Genomic DNA, 20,498 nt, shown 5'->3' on the forward strand with positions numbered 1-20,498 from the left:
ATCAGAAAAATCATCACGCTTTGTGAGTTTCCATATTCACGAACTTAACATTCCTCCAGTTGTAATTGGCACTTTTTGGCACAGAGAATGATTTCTCTCTCCATAGACTTTGGAACTGAATCTGGCAAAAAGGCTGGTCCCTTCCTGCCCTGAATCTTGTAAAGAAGTGTGAGTTCAGTGTCAAAACACTGACAGTGAAAAGTTATGTTTCTGAGGCACGAACCAAGGCAGAGCCCAGATGGATATTCCTGGTCCCAGCAGGGCTGACGGGGATATCTGACACTCAGAAAATATTTTCATCACCAAAGTCCCCAGCTGCAATGCTGTGAGATTCTGGGAAGCACAGCAGCAGGACAAGAAGGGCTCATTTTCAGACAGCTCCTTTTCTATAATCATGAAATATCCTGGATCAGAAGGGACACACAAAGTTCATGAGTCCAACACCAACACAACAACAATCCCACCCTGGGCATCCCTGGGAGCATTGTCCAAACACTCCTGGAGCTCTGGGGCTGTGCCCATTCCCTGGGGAGCCTGGGCAGTGCCTGAACCCTCTGGGGGAAGGACCTTTTCCTGAGATCCAACCTAAACCTCTCCCAGTCCAGCTCCAACCATTCCCTCATGTCTGTCCCTGGTCACAGAGCAGAGATCAGAGCCCTCAGGGTGAAGCTGCAGCCCCAGAGAGCTCTGCCCTCAGTCTGCCCTCAGTCTCCTCCAGGCTGAACAAACCGAGTGCCCTCAGCCCCTCCTCACACAGCTCTGCTTCCCTCGAGAGCCTTCACCATCCTCCTGTCCCTCCTTTGCTCTTCAGTAACTTCAGATCCTTCTGATCCTGCAGAGCCCAAAGCTGTGCCCGAGGAAAAAGTTACAGAGGAAACTGAGCAGAGGAAAAAGTTGCTTCAATTCTCCTCTATGCTTTGAGGCAAGGAGTGAGTAGGAGCCATCAGAGGTGCAGTGTGCTAACCAGCAGCTATGGCTTTTATAAATCAGTTTTTTAAGACAGGCCAGCCATGGAGAACATCTTCCATATCCTCCTAATTCCCCCAGGCAGTTTGGTCATGTCTAACACTCTGGAGGACCACAGCAACTTGGAAGAGGTTTTGTTCCCATCATAATAAATCAGTTACTTAATTCCAGAAGGCATCGCAGGATCTGCATCACATCCCTCTGTACAAACACAAGAGGAATTCCCTGTGAATTGGGTTTTTATCTTGATTAGGGCTGAACCCAATTTTGGCCTGGATGAGGGAACAGCTCCGGTCCAGCTCCTGTAAGGTGAGGTCGGTGTGTTCCTGCAGGCTGGGACTGGCCAGGAGATGGAGCCCTGAACTCCCGGAGCCTCCAGCATCTCCTGCTGTCCCAGGGGGACTGTGAGAGTGACACCTCTCCTCAGACACCTGCATGCTCTTGGCATTTAAGTATTAAAAACATCCAAAAAAAGCTCAGGCTGCTGTAATCCAGGGAAATCACCTTAGGCATGAAGCCTGCTGGAGCAGCACTACTGACACGGCTCCTTTTGCATCCAGTCTCTGTGGTTTGGCAGTGCTAAAAATGATCCCCAAAGCCCAAGGATCCCTTTGGACAGGAGGTGAATCAAGTGTGTGCCCCTCCTGAGCCTCTGCCTTTGTACAGGCAATAGAATTCCCCCCAACAGACAGGAAAGTTTTAATGCAGGCACTTTGCTGTTCAGCTGCACCTTGCTGGAAAGAAGGACAGATGACTATCTACGTGTTGGCTTAGAGTAAAGATTTAGGTGAGGCAAGGGCTGCTGCCATCACAAAATCAGGAAGGTTTTACCTTGCCCATTCCAGCTGCAGTGAGCACTGAGTAAACCATGGATAAAACCATGGCAGAGACATTGGGGCGAGGTGATAATTGGCAGGTGGAGAGCAGAAACTCCCTGACAGAGATAAAACCACTCCTGTGCTGATGCTCGGGGCTCTGATGTGCCGACACTGGACATTCCAGCCCAGCTGCTCCCACTCCCCTCTCCTACTCCCCTCCACACCTCTGTGATGGGCTCCTGCTGCCTGTCCTGTTCAGGAGCCTTGCAACAGGGCAGCTGCTGGGTAAATCAGTCCCTGCCCTCTCTTGTGGGTGTTTGGGTTTCCAGTGGATCCGACAAAGCCAATTGAGGAAAAAGTCCTGGGTGTGTGTGTCTGACTCTTCACTGAGAGCAGCTTGTGATGGAATGGGTAAATGCAGCAAAGAGCCCTGTTTTGTTCATGTAGCAGCAGGCCCTGCACCAGTACAGACCTGGCATAGGAGACATTCATGCCAGGACCTGGATTTTAAGCTAACAGAGTCTCAGCTGTGTTTCTGATTCATGACATTGCTGGCTGGGGAAGTGCTGGGTACCTCAACCTGGCCCACATGCCAAGTAACATTTCACCTGGTGCAAAGATTTAGTTACAAAAGACAGATTAAATTAAAAAAATTAAAAATTAAAAAAATTAAAATTTGTGAAAGTCGAAAAGTGTGGAAAACCATGCGGTGCAAAGGCACGAGAGAGGAGTGAGCTGGCAGTAACTGTACAGATAAATCTGCTTCAGTGCTAAAGGAAAAGGAGCAAAGACTGAGACAGAAAAACCTCTGGATACTCCTGGATCCATGTGGAGAGAGCCACAATCAGTGTCCACAGGGCCCTGCTGGGAGCAGCAGAAGGACAATAAGCCATGGCTTTATTGATTGCTTCTCCTCCCTGTCTTTTATTATTTTCCCTGTTTAGTCACTAATTAGGAGTTAGTGGGAAGGGAATTGCCAGGTCTGACTCTGGGGTGTGGTGACTGATGCTAGAAGAGATTGCAGGAATATATTTAGATTTTACTAAAGCACTTGACACTGTGTCTCAGTCTTCTGCACAAAACTGATTAAGTAAAATTACACGTGAAAGCTGATGATGGAGAAGACTGCATCAGGTGGAGGAAGGGATCTAAATTTCTGCAGACATCACTGCCAGATTAAACTCTGATTAATCAATGCAGATTAACATCATCTTTATCTTTGCTGCTGGTCTCAGACAAGACCCTTCAGCTCCAGGCCATCACATCATCTATTGCTCAGGTAAGAACATTTGATGAGCTCCATCCTGTTCCCTCTGGGCAGCAATCAAGCTCAGAATTAAGCTTGTTTTTCTTTATTCCGTTTCATCTTCCTCTTCTAGAATTCAAAAATTACTGCAGGTCTTCATGGGCTGGAAACCTTTTTTTCATTACCCCTGGACTCGATTTAAGACCCAATTGGAGTTTTTGAGGACAGTTAAAATTCACTCACAAATTCAGCTGCCCATTTGGCATCTCTCTGAGGGCATTCAGTGAAACAGAGTAAAAGTCTTTCATATCTTTCAAAAGTCTTTCACACTCAGTTTCTAACTCATATGTCTGCTCATCCTTTCCTTCACTGGTGATATTTGTACTAAAATCACCTTCCACTTCTCATCCTTGAAGAAACTGTCAGTGCTATCAGACAGGTCCAGCTATCAGATTTTTTCAGGAAAAAAAAAAATTAAAAAAAAAAATCATCCCCATCTGCTATTTTTGGTGCCATAGAAATAAAAATTCCTTTCTTGTACCATCATTTTAATGCCTCATCTCTGGAAAAAAAATATTAGTGGTGAGTACCTAGATCATCTAGGAAGGATGGTTGTTTCCATACCATGTCCTCTGCCCAGAGCAGGAGTTCTGCCTCTCTTGAGCAGCCCCACACTGAAAACACCTCCACTGAGTGCTGGAGTTTCTGTCTGACTCAGGGACAGAAACTCAGCCATCAGCAGAGGTGGTTGTTGGTTCTCAGCAGGGAGCCACATCAGCCTGCAGAGGAAAAAGTTGCTTCAATTCTCCTCTATTGAGAATTGAGGAATTCTCCTCTGTGCTTTGAAGCAAGGAGTGAGTAGGAGCCATCAGAGGTGCAGTGTGCTCATCAGCAGCTGTGGCTTTTGTAAGTCAGCTTTTTTAAGATGGGGCAGCCACACTCTGCTGTATCAGAGACATTCTTTAAATACTTTTTTTTTATTGCATCAGCTTGTTGCATATTCATATTTTTTTATAAACTACTTTTCATATTTTAGGAATTGTTTTGCATGGTTCTTCTTTGGGTTTGCCTTTTTAGAGCATTTGTGTTTCATGGCTGTGTTTTCATTATCGCCTTCAGCTTGGACTTTGGTCCAGACTTTCTTCAGATGGGAGATGCTGATAGTTGGTGTATCAATAGCAGAGTCTTCTTTATATGTTCACTGGATGTTATTCCAGCCAACCAGACAGTTTAACCATAATATATCAACTACTACCACTATGCCTAGTTTTCTTTAATAAAAGCAGAAATAAAAATCTTATATCCCATATCCTTACCACAAGGTTGTTAATCATACAGCACACATCTTGCAAAAAGCCAACTTTATAATATACATTTATAACAGAGGGATGGCCCCATAGCCCTGTGAGCCCTCCTGGGGCAGACCCACCACCCTGCAAACCCAAGGGATTGAGGCTGCTGGGAAAGGAACAAAAGCCCTTCTCCTGCCTGGGGAGGAGGGACACCACGCTGAGTTGATGCTGTATCTGTGCAACTGATCATCACAACCCTCTCGAGCTGTCAGATGGCATTTTTAATCAAGCCAAACTTGACTTTTCAGAAATTATTGTTAATTATGCTCTCCAACCAGAAAGCACAGAGCTTTGATCAGTGCTTTTCAAAGCAAGTGTGATCCAATGCTGCATCTCGTGTCGGCTCATTAGGAGCTGCCTTCATTATGAATCCTGCTCGTTAGCTGGGTCTGAACTGGGAGCCTGTGAATTAAGAGAGGAGTTAGACAAGGTTTTATAGCTGGGTCTCAAACCAGAGACAAGATAAACATAAACACGGTTTATGCTTTATAGACACACAAACATAAACATAAACACAGTTTATAGGAAGGAACCTTTGTAAGGAAGGTGCAGTCACTGATGGGCCCAACAGGTGTCCCAGAAGTGGAGCAGGTGTGTTAAACATGGAGATTTGTCACTGTCTCATCTGCAGGGTAACCAATCCCTGTATGAGGCAGGACAGACAGACAGACAGGAGTGCAGTACAGCAGGTTCCTTGGGGCTGAACTGCCAGGGAAGGGTCTGGCCCCAGGGCTGCAGTGCCAGGGTTGGTGTTGGGGTTGGGGTTGTCAGCCTCACTCACCACACACACAGGGACTTCAGAGCACAGCTGGTGTCTTGACCCTGGAAAAGCAACTCCCTCCAGAAGGCTGGTCCATGAGGCTGCCCTGGAATCAGTGCTCTTCATCAGCTGATAGAGGACTGGGCAGTGAGAGATGTTCAGTGTTAATTACAGTTCATTTTTCTGGTAACCCACTGTTCCCTGGTAGGTTTAGAGCTGCCTGGAGGGAGGTGAAGAGCCGCTTTGTCCAACTGTCTGGAGCACGCCTCAAGCATTTTACCTTGGGAGTTCAGTGTATGCCACGCGTCCTCTGCCAGACACGGGCCTTTCATAGGATTTTTTCTGTCTAATCACACAAAGAGAAATGCATTTGCCACTCATAGCAGACCTGTGGTGTCTCTTCATCCCACAGTGTATTTTCCCCGATTAACTCATATTTTACTCTGTGTGCTTATATTTTGCCAAATGTGAAGAGAGAGGGTGATGGAGTTTCAGAAACAGGCTGATAGGGCTCAGCTGTTCCCAGTAAAAATCTTCCTGCTAACACAGGGTTTCCTGTGAACACCCCACCAGCACATTTATCTCCACTGGTAAATCCCAGGTAAAGCCTTAACCTCCAGATCTTGCTGGTGAGAGGCAGTCACAGAAACCTTGGGCTGGCAGCAGAGGCTGCTGATACACATCACCACAGTGTGAGTGTTCCTGGAATTTTTAAACTGAAATTAAATGCTGTGTGGCTCTGCAGCATGGCAGGTGGATATGAGCAAAATACCAATGGGAAGAACATGGAAATACAGGCATGAATTTAACAGAGTGTGTTCTGGGTTTAACACCTGGGGGACACTGTGTCCATAACCTCCTGTTGTTTCCAGCCCACCCTGCACTGCCCACGCAGTAAGAAAACCCTACCTAGCCCCAGTAAATGGACAAAGCCAATTTTTGGGGCTGGCTGATGAGTCTGCACAAAGAAACCAGGACCCTGTTTCAATCTGCATCTCTGTGCACAGGCCTGGGGCAACACAGCAGGAACAGAGAGCAACAACCTGCAGGGCAGTGGTGGTGGCAGGGGTCTGTCACTGGGGTAGGGGGTGGAACTGATCCCCAGGGCACTGACACACAGGGATGTGCAGCCCCAGCACACAGAGGGTGCACAAAAACACTTTCCTAAAGCCATCAGAGCTGTCTGCACTCCCTGGCCTCAGTGCATGGGGGTGCTGTGGCAGGTTGGGTTGGGGCTGCAGGTGGGTTGGGGCTGCAGGTGGGTTGGGGCTGCAGGGGCTGGGGGCTGCAGGGGCTGGGGGCTGCAGGTGGGTTGGGGCTGCAGGGGCTGGGGCTGCAGGGGCTGGGGGCTGCAAGTGGGTCGGGGCTGCAGGGGCTGGGGCTGCAGGGGCTGGGGGCTGCAGGTGGGTCGGGGCTGCAGGGGCTGGGGCTGCAGGGGTTGGGGGCTGCAGGGGCTGGGGGCTGCAGGGGTTGGGGCTGCAGGGGCTGGGGACTGCAGGTGGGTTGGGGCTGCAGGGGCTGGGGGCTGCAGGGGTTGGGGGCTGCAGGGGTTGGGGCTGAAGGTGGGTTGGGGCTGCAGGGGCTGGGGGCTGCAGGTGGGTTGGGGCTGCAGGGGCTGGGGGCTGCAGGGGCTGGGGGCTGCAGGGGTTGGGGGCTGCAGGGGCTGGGGGCTGCAGGTGGGTTGGGGCTGCAGGGGCTGGGGGCTGCAGGGGCTGGGGGCTGCAGGTGGGTTGGGGCTGCAGGGGTTGGGGCTGAAGGTGGGTTGGGGCTGCAGGTGGGTTGAGGCTGCAGGGGTTGGGGCTGCAGGGGTTGGGGCTGCAGGGGCTGGGGGCTGCAGGTGGGTTGGGGCTGCAGGGGTTGGGGCTGCAGGGGTTGGGGCTGCAGGGGCTGGGGGCTGCAGGTGGGTTGGGGCTGCAGGGGCTGGGGCTGCAGGGGCTGGGGGCTGCAGGTGGGTCGGGGCTGCAGGGGCTGGGGGCTGCAGGGGCTGGGGGCTGCAGGGGCTGGGGGCTGCAGGTGGGTCGGGGCTGCAGGGTCTGGGGGCTGCAGGGGTTGGGGCTGCAGGGGCTGGGGGCTGCAGGGGTTGGGGCTGCAGGGGCTGGGGACTGCAGGTGGGTTGGGGCTGCAGGTGGGTTGGGGCTGCAGGGGCTGGGGGCTGCAGGGGCTGGGGGCTGCAGGGGTTGGGGGCTGCAGGGGTTGGGGCTGCAGGGGCTGGGGGCTGCAGGTGGGTTGGGGTTTCAGCCTCCAGCTGGCAGATGGTTGCAGGGGGCTGCAGGCTCCAGCTCCAGCTGCATCACCCGTGAAAAGGTGAAGGGAAACCACCTTTCATCACCAGGACAAGCACTGGAGGGGAAATGAAACGATCAGCAGGGATGGAGGGAGCACAGGGAGGAGCAACCACTCTCAGAAAAGGAGTTTGTAGTGATGGCAAAGCAGTGTGATTCCTTGATCCTCTGGTTTCTCTTAGGGCAGCAAGGATCCCCAAGCCATCAAAAATGCGGGTTTAACTCCTGCATTGATGCGAGGGGAGCTTGTGGAGCAGTGTGTGTCCTGCCCAGAGCCCACAGCATCCTGCCTCTGTCCACCAGCACGGCGGGTTTACACGATTTAAAATTACCATCCAGCCTGGGACAGCGTTTCACTTTCTCCAGGCATCCTGCTCTCGCAGATGTCTGCAGGCTCTGCGGTTAGAAACACTTAAGAGCTGAGGAAAGGCACAGGACGTTTTCCAGCGGGAGGCGCGGGCGGGGCTGCCCCTGTGGCCGTGCCCGGAGCGCTTCAGAGCAGCCCCGAGCTCCTCTTCCCTTTGCCCTCCGGCACCTCGGGGGCTTTGCTGCTCCCTGGGAATTTCCCAGCGCTCCGAGCAGCGAATTCAAACTCGGGAACGACCTGCAAACAGAGCAGCGCGTTCCCGTCCCGGCTGTGCCACGGTGAGCCCTCCTCTCCTCTCCTCTCCTCTCCTCTCCTCTCCTCTCCTCTCCTCTCCTCTCCTCTCCTCTCCTCTCCTCTCCTCTCCTCTCCTCTCCTCTCCTCTCCTCTCCTCTCCTCTCCTCTCCTCTCCTCTCCTCTCCTCTCCTCTCCTCTCCTCTCCTCTCCTCTCCTCTCCTCTCCTCTCCTCTCCTCTCCTCTCCTCTCCTCTCCTCTCCTCTCCTCTCCTCTCCTCTCCTCTCCTCTCCTCTCCTCTCCTCTCCTCTCCTCTCCTCTCCTCTCCTCTCCTCTCCTCTCCTCTCCTCTCCTCTCCTCTCCTCTCCTCTCCTCTCCTCTCCTCTCCTCTCCTCTCCTCTCCTCTCCTCTCCTCTCCTCTCCTCTCCTCTCCTCTCCTCTCCTCTCCTCTCCTCTCCTCTCCTCTCCTCTCCTCTCCTCTCCTCTCCCTGCTGCGGGCTTTGCAGCACGTTTAAATTTGTATTTTTTTTCCTCCTTTCCCTTTTCCCTCTCACACCCGGAGTAGCTAATTGGGCAGGAAAACACGGGCTGCAGGGGTGGGATTACTTCATGCTCTTGCAATGCTGTTTTCGCTGTTGGATTTCGGTCCTTTGGCGTGAGCAGAGCCCTGGCGGGGCTGCCCTGGAGCTGCTCTGCCCCCAGCGCCTCTTTTTCTCTGCAGCTTTTTCGCTTTTTAAGGGCGATTTCGTTGTCTCTGCCGCTGCCTTGGTTTCGGGGGAGATTTGGTCTTTGGAACAGCATAATCCCGGTCTGTGGTGTGTGCCCAGAATCTTCCAGGGGCAGGTTCATTCCATCACTGGGGCTTTTCTCCTGTAGTTTGGAGATTCCCGTACAATATGTGATCTCCAGGGAGGTGGTGATGCTGATTGTTTCCCGTCCTGCTTCCCGCAATCCTGCCATGGATTGGCACTGTGTGGGAGCAGCTCTGATTTTTCCTCCTCTGTTGGTGAAATCTGGGTTTCCTCAGGTCTGTCTGGGAATGGAGGAGCAGAGGAATTTCTCGTGCAGGTGGCACTGAAGCTCAGCCAGCCAAACCAGCAGGAATTTGCTTCCCTGAGCACACAGTGTGTGCAGATGTGCTCCCTGAACAGATTGATCTTGAGTATGAGCAGCAAGTTGTGTGTGTTTTGTAGAAATAAATAGAATAAATAGAAATAAATAGAATAAATAAATAAACACCTCAACTGGGTCATGGTATTAAGTGCCACATCCAGTTTCCTTTTAAACACATCCAGGGATGGTGACTCCACCACCTCCCCGGGCAGACTATTCCAATATTTAATCACTCTTTCTGTGAAAAACTTCTTCCTGATATCCAACCTGTATTTCCCTTGATGCAGCTTAAGACTGTGTCCTCTCGTTCTGTCAGTGCTGCCTGGAGAAAGAGACCAACCCCAGGTGTCCACAACAACCCTTCAGCTGAGATTAAATGACATCTCTGTGCTGAGCTGTGGCAGGTGAGGGATGCTGTGTCCCTCTGAGGCTCTGTGGAGTGCCACAACCTGTTTGCTGCAGCCCTTAAGGCAAGAAGGGACAAGTGCCAACACTGTGGCTCCTGGCCCTGGGCAGCCCCAGGATCCTGTCACTGTGTTCCTGTATTTTGTGCCTGTCCTGCTCAGTCTCAGGAGCCTCTTATTTATCTGTGAGACACTTGAGCTGTGTCTCACTGGGCCAGAATGAGAGCGCAGGGACCAAACCCTGCCTTGGCTGGCACTGCTTGGTTTTTTTAAGGGGATGCAAAAAGGTGTGAGGAGCACTCCCAGAGCTGGAAGGTGGACACAGAGCAGAGGAGCAGCAGTGACATTTCAGTGGCACTCAGTTGTCCTGGGCAGAGTTACAGGGGGAGATGGGGGTGGTTGCTCAGGTGGAAAAAATTCCTGTTGTCTCTGCTCCCCTTTAGCTGTGGCTGGGAGAGGATCCTGTGTGGTTTGGGCTCTCCAGCTCCTTTTCTCCTCCCTTCTAGAGGGAAGTGTTGGCAGCGTGTCTGGGAGCTCTGGTGCCACCCCAGTGCTTCCACACTTTGGGATTGCACCCAGCCACACGTTGTCCCTAAGGACAAAGGGACAGGATGTTGCTGCCTGGGGTCACCTCATGGGTGCTCTCTCTCTCCTTTCCCAAAGGAAAGGCAGTGCAAGAGCACAGATCCCTTTTTTCCTTTGGGATTGAGGATCCTCTCTGCCCTCTGCACAGGGAGAGGCTGCACCCCAAAACTCTGCTTGGGTCCCTTTTAGGACAGTGGCTGGTGTTTGGTGGCCCCGTTGGGCTGCAGTGACAATGCCAAGCCACCTGCTGGTGCTGGCAGCCCTGGAGGAGCAGGGCTGGCACAGCTGGCTCTAGGTGGAGTCTTTGCACTGGGGAGCTCAGGCTTTCAGCAGCTTTAATAGGAAGTTACTTTTTTGTGATAAATTGATGGCTTCATTTTTGTGACCTTTCGAAGCTTTTCATGCATTAGCTACATGTAGGAAATGTAATTTTCCATGCTGAGAAACCAGCTCTGAAGGAGAATGACTGATGTGATCTTTTTTTGGATGTCTGGCAGGCCAAATTTAGTGTGAAACAAGGCTTGGGTCCTGGGCTGAGCTCCGCTGCCTCAGAGATTTGGTGTCTGCATGACAGGGAGTTGAAAAGGGGAGCAGGGAGAATTCAGTGGAATTGTTTTCTTTTGATGGCTGTGAAGCTCCTGGAGAGACACCAAGGCACAAGGGCTTCCAGGCTTACACAGGGATTTCAGTGACTGAAAAGTAACTTGAAGGGAAAAAAGAAATGTTAAAATGGGGGAGGCTGAGGAGTGCTTGGTCCTGAGCAGGGCTCAGGGCTCCTCTGGTGCTGCTCCCACTGCTGGTGGCAATTGGGGTCTGATCCTGCTGTGCTGAGCAGAGTTCTGGCAGCTCCAGTGTTGCTCTGTGTGCATCGAGGCCGTTGCCTCTGAGCTGTCATCTCTCCCCTTGCTGCTCTTCTAAAACTTCCCAGGGATGTAGTGCTGGGCTCTCCTTGTTCTGGGTGCTTTGGGGTTGGCATTTATAACCCTTGTCCTCTGGGTGCTTTGGGGTTAACATTTATAAACCCTGTCCTCTGGGTGCTTTGGGATTGGCATTTATAAACCCTGTCCTCTGGGTGCTTTGGGATTGGCATTTATAAACCTCCTTCCAGAAGAGAGGCAGAACCCTGCCTGTCCTGAGCACTTGCCCCTGTTTTCCCCAAAGCTTCCACGGGTTCCAGAACACTCAGATGAATGTTCTCTGCACGTCACAGTGGTGCCAGTGTCCAGCCTGGCTCTGGGGATGTGTAATCACTCTGACAGCCAGGTTTGGTCTGTGTTTGTCACAGGAGGTCCCTGGGGACATCACTTGGAGCTCCCCTGTGCCCTGCTGGTTCAGTGGGGTGAGAGCAGTTGCCCTCTGGCTGTGATTGAGCTTCTTAGGTCAGACCTCTTTGCTGTTTTGCTGCACAAACATCCCTTTCTAACAGTGCAGAGGGAAAACTGGACTAATCCTTTCTTTAAATGCAGTGTTTGAGCCTCGGCTGGGAGCTGTGAGGCCACAAACCCCCCTCAGCTCACAGGGGATGCAGCATCAATCCTGGTGCAGCCCCCCAAGGCCAGCTGGGCTGAGCTGCTCAACTCCAGACAAGCCTGTGGGGACCTCAGAGAGGACCCAAAGGACAAAGGGGGGAAACAACATCTGGAAAGGTGGCTCTTCATGGAGGTACTTGGGAAGGATCTTTGCTGATGTGCTGGTACCTCCTGCAGGAGATCAGACTGAGCCCAGGGCACCTGGCAGCTCTTTATAGTGGTTAATGCATCATAGCAGGGGAGGTGTGAGAGCTTTAGGGACACACAGGGTGTTTCCTGAGGTTAGTAACCGTGCTGTGAGATGTGTCAGGTTTCTGCGGGCCCTCACAGATGCCCAGAGTTGTTCTCTTCATTCCCAAAGGAGAGATGAGCTGTAGGTTTGTGATGGAGGAGGAGCAAACCTGCTGTGCAGGTCTGGCAGGGACCTGCCCTGGCTGGGATGGAGCAGCTTTGAAGAGGTACCAGGGGAGGGAGGGCTGTCCTGCACCCCGGGATGTTGTTCTGGGCTGCAGGGGGATGTTTCTCCACGGTTGCTTCCCAGGGAACAGCCTCTGGGTATGCGGGTGTTGCCTTGGGTTTCCTCCTATGCAAATGAGTTTACAGGAATGTACTGAGCTCCTTTGCAGAACAGCTTGAGTGCTGATGAAAGACATCGCTGTGTAAGGAAAAAAAATATTGTTAGCACATTACTACCACCGTTAATGAGGTCAGATCGTTGCCTTGGAACAAAATTAGTTTGTTTTGCTCTAATCAGTTTTAGTGGCTGGAGTGCCCAGTAATTACTTGTGTCCTTGTGAAAAGGGGTGGGACAGCGTGGCTGGAGCTGCTGGCACACTGCTCTGACTCTGAAATGGATTGTGCAGATGATTTTTGAGAGGGCATCTTCCCATCTGCATCCAGTGGGCCTGGAGTGGTGCTGGCAGAGCCCAGCTGCAGTCAGGAATGGCCATGGTCCACAGCACAGCTCCTCTGGAAAGCCTGTCCCGAGGGGATTCAGGCAGGCGGCAGCAGCAGGAACATTGGGCTGTGCTCTTATCTTCATGTTTATGATCCTAATTTGACTTACAGCATGTAAATGTCTCTCTGAACTCTTCCTTTCTGTAGTCTATGCAAATTTTCAGGACCCCAGGAGCTCTCAGATACAGCTGCTCTCTAAACCAGAAGATTCACTCCTGGGTTATTTGTACATCCAGAATATTCTCTTTATTTTTTTTTTTGTTTTGTTTTGTTTTTGTTTTTGTTTTTGTTTTTGTTTTTGTTTTTCCTGATGCCATTGGCGTGTTCCTGAGAAGGACAGCCCCGTGGGCACCAGGATGGAGGGACAGGGTGCTGAGAGCCCTGGCTCAGGAAGGGCTGTGGTGATGGAGACCTTTTCCTGTACCTCACTCAGGGTGGGCTACAAGACCACAGTGCCCTCGGCCTCTCTCACTATCCTGTACCTGTGAAATGAGTCAGAGTGCAGCTTCTGATCAAAAATCAGGCTGAGCTCAACCATCCCACCCGTGCTGGAGTGTTGGGAAAGATGGGACAGGAAGGGCTTGTGGATATGATTGTCTGGTGAGAAATCCTGGAGATGTAAAAGCTGTGAGTGAAATAGAAATGAATTTCAGCTCTGAGATGTGATCATGGCAGGCAGGAGGACGGGGATGAGCTGGAGATGGGTGGAAGGACAGAAAACAAAAGGAGCCAAGGGTGCAGCCCCTCTCCACCCTGCCAAGGCATCAGGGAAAAGGTGGATAAGAAAAGTCTCTTTAGAGTTTAGAATACAGGATGATGTGGTGATAGAGCAGTTCTCATGGGCTGCAGGCAAAGTCTGTAGGGTTTGTATCTCGGGCTGGTTGGTCACTGTAAATTAGAATATTCAACACAAAAGGAGATGGAATGGATTGGAACAAGGTCCTTGCTCTCTTACTCTCTTAGTCTCTACCTCTTCTACCTCTTTTATCTCTCTCTTACCCCTCTCAGCTCTTTCACCTCCCTCACCTCACCCCCTCTCTCTCTCTCCCTCTCTCTTTGGGGTTCCCTCCAGCCCAGGCTGGTGGCTGAAGGCAAAGCCCTTTTTACCCACAGCCCTTGCAATAAACCCATGTATTTCTAGAATATCTCAGCTCTGCAGAGTTCCCTCTCCCTGCCCTCCAGAGATGCTCCTACACTGGAGGTGAAGGATCTTTGGTTCCTCTGCAGCATGTCCTGGCAGCTCCCTGGGGGTGCAGTGCAGGGAGAGCAGAGCTGCAGCATCCTGGATTTGGAGCAGGAATGGCTCCTGCTGGCACTGGGGCCTCCTCTTGGTTGTGCTCTCCCTTGTCCTTGATGGATCCCTGCAGGAGCCTGGCCCAGGCTCACAGTGCCACAGCTCAGCAGTTTCTTTTTAAGTGGTTCTTTCCTGCAAAAGGACAAGTTTATGTTGGAGCCCCCCGCTCTCCCTCCCCTTAATCCACTTGCTGACTCCAGCTGAACTGGTGTTAATCCTTGCTATACTTTCCATTTCCTTCCTCGTATTTCCTTCTGGCTCAGCTCAGATGTGTTTTCTCCTCTAAAGCTGAGGGAGCTGCTGCTGGGTGGTGACTCCTGGAGGGAGGCCAGAGCTGGGGCAGGGTGAGGCTGGATCTCTGCACCTTTGGGCTTTGCCTGGCCACGGCCAGTGAAGTGTCACTTGTCAGGAGCACACAGGGGCCTTGCTGGGTCTGCTGCCCCATCAGTGACCCCCTCACCTCACGGGCACTGCAGCCAACAGGAGCTCTGCTGACCTGAGATATTCTAGAATATGTGGGTTTATTGCAGGGTTGTGGGTAAAAAGGGCTTTGCCTTCAGCCACCAGCCTGGGCTGGAGGGAACCCCAAAGAGAGAAAGGGGAGAGAGAGCAAGAGGGTCAGAGCTGAGAGAGAAGGGAGAGAGAGAAGTGGCAGGGTCAGAGAGCAGGAAAAGAGAGCAAAGTCCTTGTTCCAATCCATTCCATCTCCTTTTGTGATGAATATTCTAATTTACAGTGACCAACCAACACAAGACACAAAATCCTATAGAATCTCCACACAGCCTATAAGAACTACTACATTACCATGTGTTATATTTTAAACTCTAAAAACTACTCTTTAGACTTTTCTGTTTTGCTGCATTGACCTTTGGATCCCTCAGGCAGCAGAAGGGGATTGTTCAATCCAAAGGGATTCTCCTTCAGCTGCCCAGGCTGTTGTCTTCAGGTTATAGAGTGACTCAATATTCTAAACTCAAATTAAGCTTCCATTTCTATTTCCATTACAGGTTTCATATTTTCAAAATCTTTTGCTAAGCAATCATATTTATATGATTTGTATTATATATAGATTATTATATATTATATATAATATTATATATTTTATATTATATAATATTATATATAACTTTATATAATATAATATTATATATAATATATATTATATATAATGTGTATATATATATATAATATTATATATATTTATATTTTTTTCCCTGATTCATCCTCCCCAACATTAATCTGCTTTGAATTTCCCACATTTTCATCCCGTTGAACGCCCTCAATTCCCGTGTCACGGAACAAGGGGAGCTCTGTCCAGAAAGGCTCTGTCAGAGACGTGTATTTTGGCAATTCTAAAAATACACCTCCCTCGCCCAGGCTTGTGCAGGGTAGCCATGGCAACGTGGCTCCAGGAGCAAGGTTCAAAACAATTGCACCAATTAAGGGGGAAATAGAGCTGTTCAAACTTATCAAACCTAAAAATTTAGGAAATCAGAAGCGACAAACGCTGTGTGCGATGCTGTGGTCGGTTTTGGGTTGATTGAAGCTGTGCCCCTTCTGTTCTTAAGGAGCATCCCAAGTGCTTCTGGAGCTGGGGATGCTCGATCTGGAGAGCAGACAGCTCCAGAGAGAGTTCAGAGCCCCTGCCAGGACCTAAAGGGGCTCCAGGAGAGCTGGAGAGGGACTTGGAACAAGGGATGGAAGGACAGGACACAGGGAATGGCTTCCCACTGCCAGAGGGAATATTGGGCAGGAATTGTTCCCTGGGAGGGTGGGCAGGCCCTGGCACAGGGTGCCCAGAGCAGCTGTGGCTGCCCCTGGATCCCTGGAAGTGTCCAAGGCCAGGTTGGGATGGGGCTTGGAGCAGCCTGGGACAGTGGGAGATGTCCCTGCCCAAGGCAGGGGTTGGGAATGGGATCATTCTAAAGTTCCCTTCCCACCATTCCATGGCTCTAGGAAAAAGAGCAGCCTGGCTGAAACACTGGGAGTGTTCTGAGGACAAAATCATGATCTGAAGAACAGTACTGGCCTGCAGTGCTGGCCTGTGAGAGGGCAGGTATCATTTGTGTGCTGAGCTGAAATCCCTCAAAATCAATGGAGATGCTTTCATTGATGGATTAGTTTGGGGCTGGGAACACAGCCTTGGTAAACACGACCAGAGGAGTCTGAAAGCAACGTGCTATTGTTTTTAGACTAGATTGGCTTTAATTTTACTTGCTGGGCCCTGGTCACGGCCAGAGGAACCCTCAGGAATGTCATCAGCTCGCTGGGGATGGTGCTGGGGGGTGTCTGTCTAGAGCTGGAGCTGACTGAGCAACGTGGTGCTTCAAAAAGTTCTAAGTAAAATTATTTCAAGCCCCTTATTTTTGCTGTGCCTCAAAGAAAAACAGAATGAAAGGACTCAGAGCGTTTATTTCCAAAATATTTCCAGGTTTTTGTCAACATTGCAGGTGTTTTCTTTCCCTGGCTGATTGTGCTTCTCCACCTTGGGGTGCTGATGCCACCCCACGTTCTTTGGGGGGTGGACAAAGGAGTTTGGGTGCAAATGTGCCTCTGCCTGATCCTCAGAGAAATTTCTGATGCTACTGCTGCCTTTCCTTGGGCTCAAACCTGAGCTGGTGAGGATCCTGCCCTGCCTGTTCTCCCCAGGGGCTCAGCTTGGCTTTTGACCAGCCCCACTGACCCTGAGGAGCCCCTGGAAGCTCCTCCAGTGTGTGAAATCACTGGAGAGGAGGAGCCCAGGGAGGGTCAGTGAGTGGTTTGGGTTGTCCTGGAGCTCAGAGGAGAGCTGGAGGTGAAAGCCCAGCCCCGAGGGGTGGAGGCAAGGCAGAGGTCTGTGCAGAGGAAGGAAGCAGGGGCGTGCAGCTGCACGGGGAGGATGCTGGAAAGCAGCAGCAGAGTCTCCTGAGACAATTTAGGTGAAGGAAGCTGCGATGAAGTCACTGCTTGGCTTGGCTTGGCTTGGCTTGGCTTGGTGGTGGCAGGAGGTGTCAGCAGCGGGGCTGGGGGGTGAGGAGTTCAGGTTAAAGGGGCAAAAAGCAAACAGACACTTGTGCTGTGTGCAGGGCACTGTCCCTGGGCTGTGCCACACAGGGGGAGGTCAGGGTTTCATAGAACCACAGAATGGTTGGGGTAACAGATCTTAAAGGTCATCTCATCCCAGTGACTGCTTTAACAGAGCTGCCACAGAGGGGTCTCTGCTTTCCAGGATCTGCTCCTTCCCCTCCCTGCACTGGGTGTGAGTGAAACCTCCCAGAGCTGTGCCCCGTGAGCTCAGGGTGCTTTGGGCAGGCTCTCAGGTGGGTGCTGTCCCCAGGGCAGGCAGGTATCCCCATGGGGGCTTCAGGGCTGCCATTGGCCCACGTTGGGGAAATGCAGCCTCTGTGACCTGCAGCAATTCCTTCCACTTGCAGAGAAGCTTCAGGCAGAGCAGGAATTGGAGTCTTTAAGGGGGATGTTGTTGGTTTGCTCAGTGCACAAGCCTTATTGGTTTTCTCTTTTCCCAGCAAACAAAGATGCTACTGGACCAACTTCCCTGCCTTTTCCAGCACTGGATGAGATTCTGCTGCAGTTTAAGTTTTCCGTGTCTGCAGCAGCAAGAGCAAAGGCATTGGTCTTTTAGGCAAATTTTAAACATTTTAGGGTGGATGTCTTTAACTCCCTTTGAATTACGGTTTGCATCAATTTGGGTTAAGGGAGCTGGAGGCCATCCCACAGTGTGGTTTATTTTTGCATGGGTTGGACCAGAAGTGTGCATGGAGCTGTTCTGGGAGCTGGGCCAGGCTGGGGAAGAGGCAGAGCTGGGGGGGAAGGCTCAGACAGGGCTGCTGGTGAAGCTGGCGGTGCACAAACAGTGCCAGGAGCCTTCCCAGGCTGGTGCTGCCTCCTGGCCAGGGCTGGTTTGGTGGGTGAGCACTCCCAGTGAAGCTCCTGGGGAGGGGATTTACCCTGTGCTCAGGAGCAGTGAGTGGGAAGGGCAGAGCAGAAGGAACAGCCGAGGGCTCACGCTGTGACCGGACCCTGGGCTGTGACTCCTGGAGCCACAGCAGCGCTGCAGATGCAGGTTTGGCCCCAAGCCTTGCTGGGTGGGAGGGAGGGAGGGAGGTGGGCAGTGGGGTTTCTCCCTGCTCCACAGGCTGCCTGGAAGGGCTGGCCAAGGCTGGGCCTCCCCACATCCTCTGCAGCTGTCACACCTTGCAGGATGGGGCACAGCTCCAGCTGGGTTCAGTGCTGTTCTCCTCTGTGACTTTGGGTGGTCTTTGTGTGTTACTTGGTCCTTCAGCTCCGCGCAAACCTTCCTGCAGTGACTCTGGCGTTTAAATGTCCATGTGCCATCCCTTTGCCCATAGCAGAGATGCTGTGGAAGCGAAATCCTACTTTTTTTTCTGTCTATTGCCTTGGGTTCCTTGTGAAATTCCTCTGCTCCTCCAGCTGAGCCTGCACAGGGGGCTGCAGAGGGGTGATGTGTGTGTGGTGGGGAGAGGTGGCACAAAGAGCTCAGTTCCCTCCCTGTGAGGTGTAATTTCAACAGGATCTCTCACAATGTGTGCTTGCCCTATTGCCACAAAACTACAATTAGTTCTAATTAAGTGGAGGTTAACCTCTGCTGTGCATCCTGCAAATTAATGGAATGTGCCATTACCTTATCTTGCAGCACTAGAGGTTCTTGAAAATTACTTGGAAAGGGATATATTCTTCTGTGTGGTTTGAATTTTTAATTTATGTTAATAGTTCAAGCTTGAATTAATTAACTTTAAATTATGGACCTTTGATCTTTTTTTAACACTCTTGCTTTTGCAGCTTAATATAGATTTCCAGCTCTTCTCCCATTGTAGTGAAATGAATTGGGTAAACATACTGCTGCTAACTGATGGAAAGGGCTTCAATGAGCTCTTCCAGCACCTTCCTCAGCTCACTTGGGTTTATCCCATCCAGCCTAGAAACCTGTGAGTGTCTGAGTGCTGCAGCATTTTGCTGACTCTTTCCTCTTATGGAATTTATGGGGTCTTCATTCTGCTCCTCGTCCCAAGCTTTGGGGGGCTCATTGTCCAGGGGAGCAACTGGAGTTATCATTTGAGCCAGTCCTGCAATGGTTTAAAATGAAAACAGCAGACATCATCTCAGAAGATTCCCAGTCCTTGCCAGAACATTGACCTTGAAAAGCTGACTTCAGATGAAGCCAAATCTTCTGAGAAAGGGGGAGAAACCAGGCAAACTTCCTTTCCCTGTGTGCTCCCAAGACGTGGGGACCCACGGGTGTCTCCGAGTCCAGACCCAGGGCTGCCCTTCCGGGCTGGTGTCGATGGCCCCTGTCCCAGCAGTCCCCTGCTCTCGTGGGAACCTTCTGTTGTGCTGTTCCCAGCTCTTATCTCACACTGCAGGGGCTTCACTGTGCTCACCATCCAGCATTCCTGTTTTCTGTCTCTATCTGGCAGCTGTGTTACCTGGGACTGACAGGTTTTTGTCTGGGAACAGTGAATTCCCAGGCCTGAAGGGTGAGCTCGCTGTCTTCTCAACCCACGAGGAGGATTTGGAGAAGCAGAAGGGGTGGCAGCAGTGCTCTTGCTCTTTATTTTTGTGGCCACTTGCTGTCTCTGAAATGACAGTGATGCCCCTGTAGCAGAGGAGATCTTGTAGAAGGGGGAAAGAGATGCTGAAAGGAGCTGCCATAGCAGCTGCTTCTTCAACAAAACACTCTGGATGGACTGGGCACATCATCCACTCCTGGATCGCAGAGTCCAACCCCTGGCCCTGCACAGACCCCCCAACAATCCCACCCTGGGCATCCCTCAGAGCACTGTCCAGACACTCCTGGAGCTCTGGGGCTGTGCCCATTCCCTGGGGAGCCTGGGCAGTGCCTGAACCCTCTGGGGGAAGAATCTTTTCCTAATATCCAATCTAAACCTCCCCATGCCCAGCTCCAGCTATTCCCCGTCCCTGGTCACAGAGAGCAGAGATTGAAGCTCCAGACCCTGCTGAAGTCTGACCTCAGTCTTCTCCAGCCTAAAGAAGCTGCTCCTCATGTGGCACCTCCAGACCCTTCCCCATCCTCACATCCCTTCTTTGGGTGTTTTCCTGTTTAGGTCTGTCTGATATTGTGGCACCCAAATCTGCCCCCAGGACTGGAGGTGAGGCTGGGCCAGCACAGAGTCCTGGTGCTGGTGTGATGCTCTTGGGCAGTTTGGGGAGCTCACAATGTCCAGAAAAACAGAGAAACAGTTCAGAACTGTAGTGGTGATGTTCTGGAGTGACATTTCCCTGGGTGGTACCCGGGTCCTGCCACAACTCACCTGGTCCTGGCCACAACTCACCTGGCCCTGGCCTTGCCCAACTATTTTGGGACTGAGGTTGGGGAGGGAGAAATGGCTGGGGCTGGATCAGGGATTCTGCTCTGCTGGAGCCAGAGGGGCTTTTCTTCAGCCTTGCAGGGTGGGGGAAGCTGCCTGACCTTTAGTGCAGATTTGTTTCTGCATTACTTGCCCTTTTAACACATGATTGAAAGCAGGCTGGAGGGGAGAGGGAGCCAAAGCTCAGAAATCAGGCTACTAGGATTGGTCAGGAGCATTTCTAGGAGAAACAGAGCAGAAAAAAGAG

This window comes from Zosterops lateralis (assembly GCF_965231275.1).
Source record: "Zosterops lateralis genome assembly, chromosome: 15".
NCBI lineage: Eukaryota > Metazoa > Chordata > Aves > Passeriformes > Zosteropidae > Zosterops > Zosterops lateralis.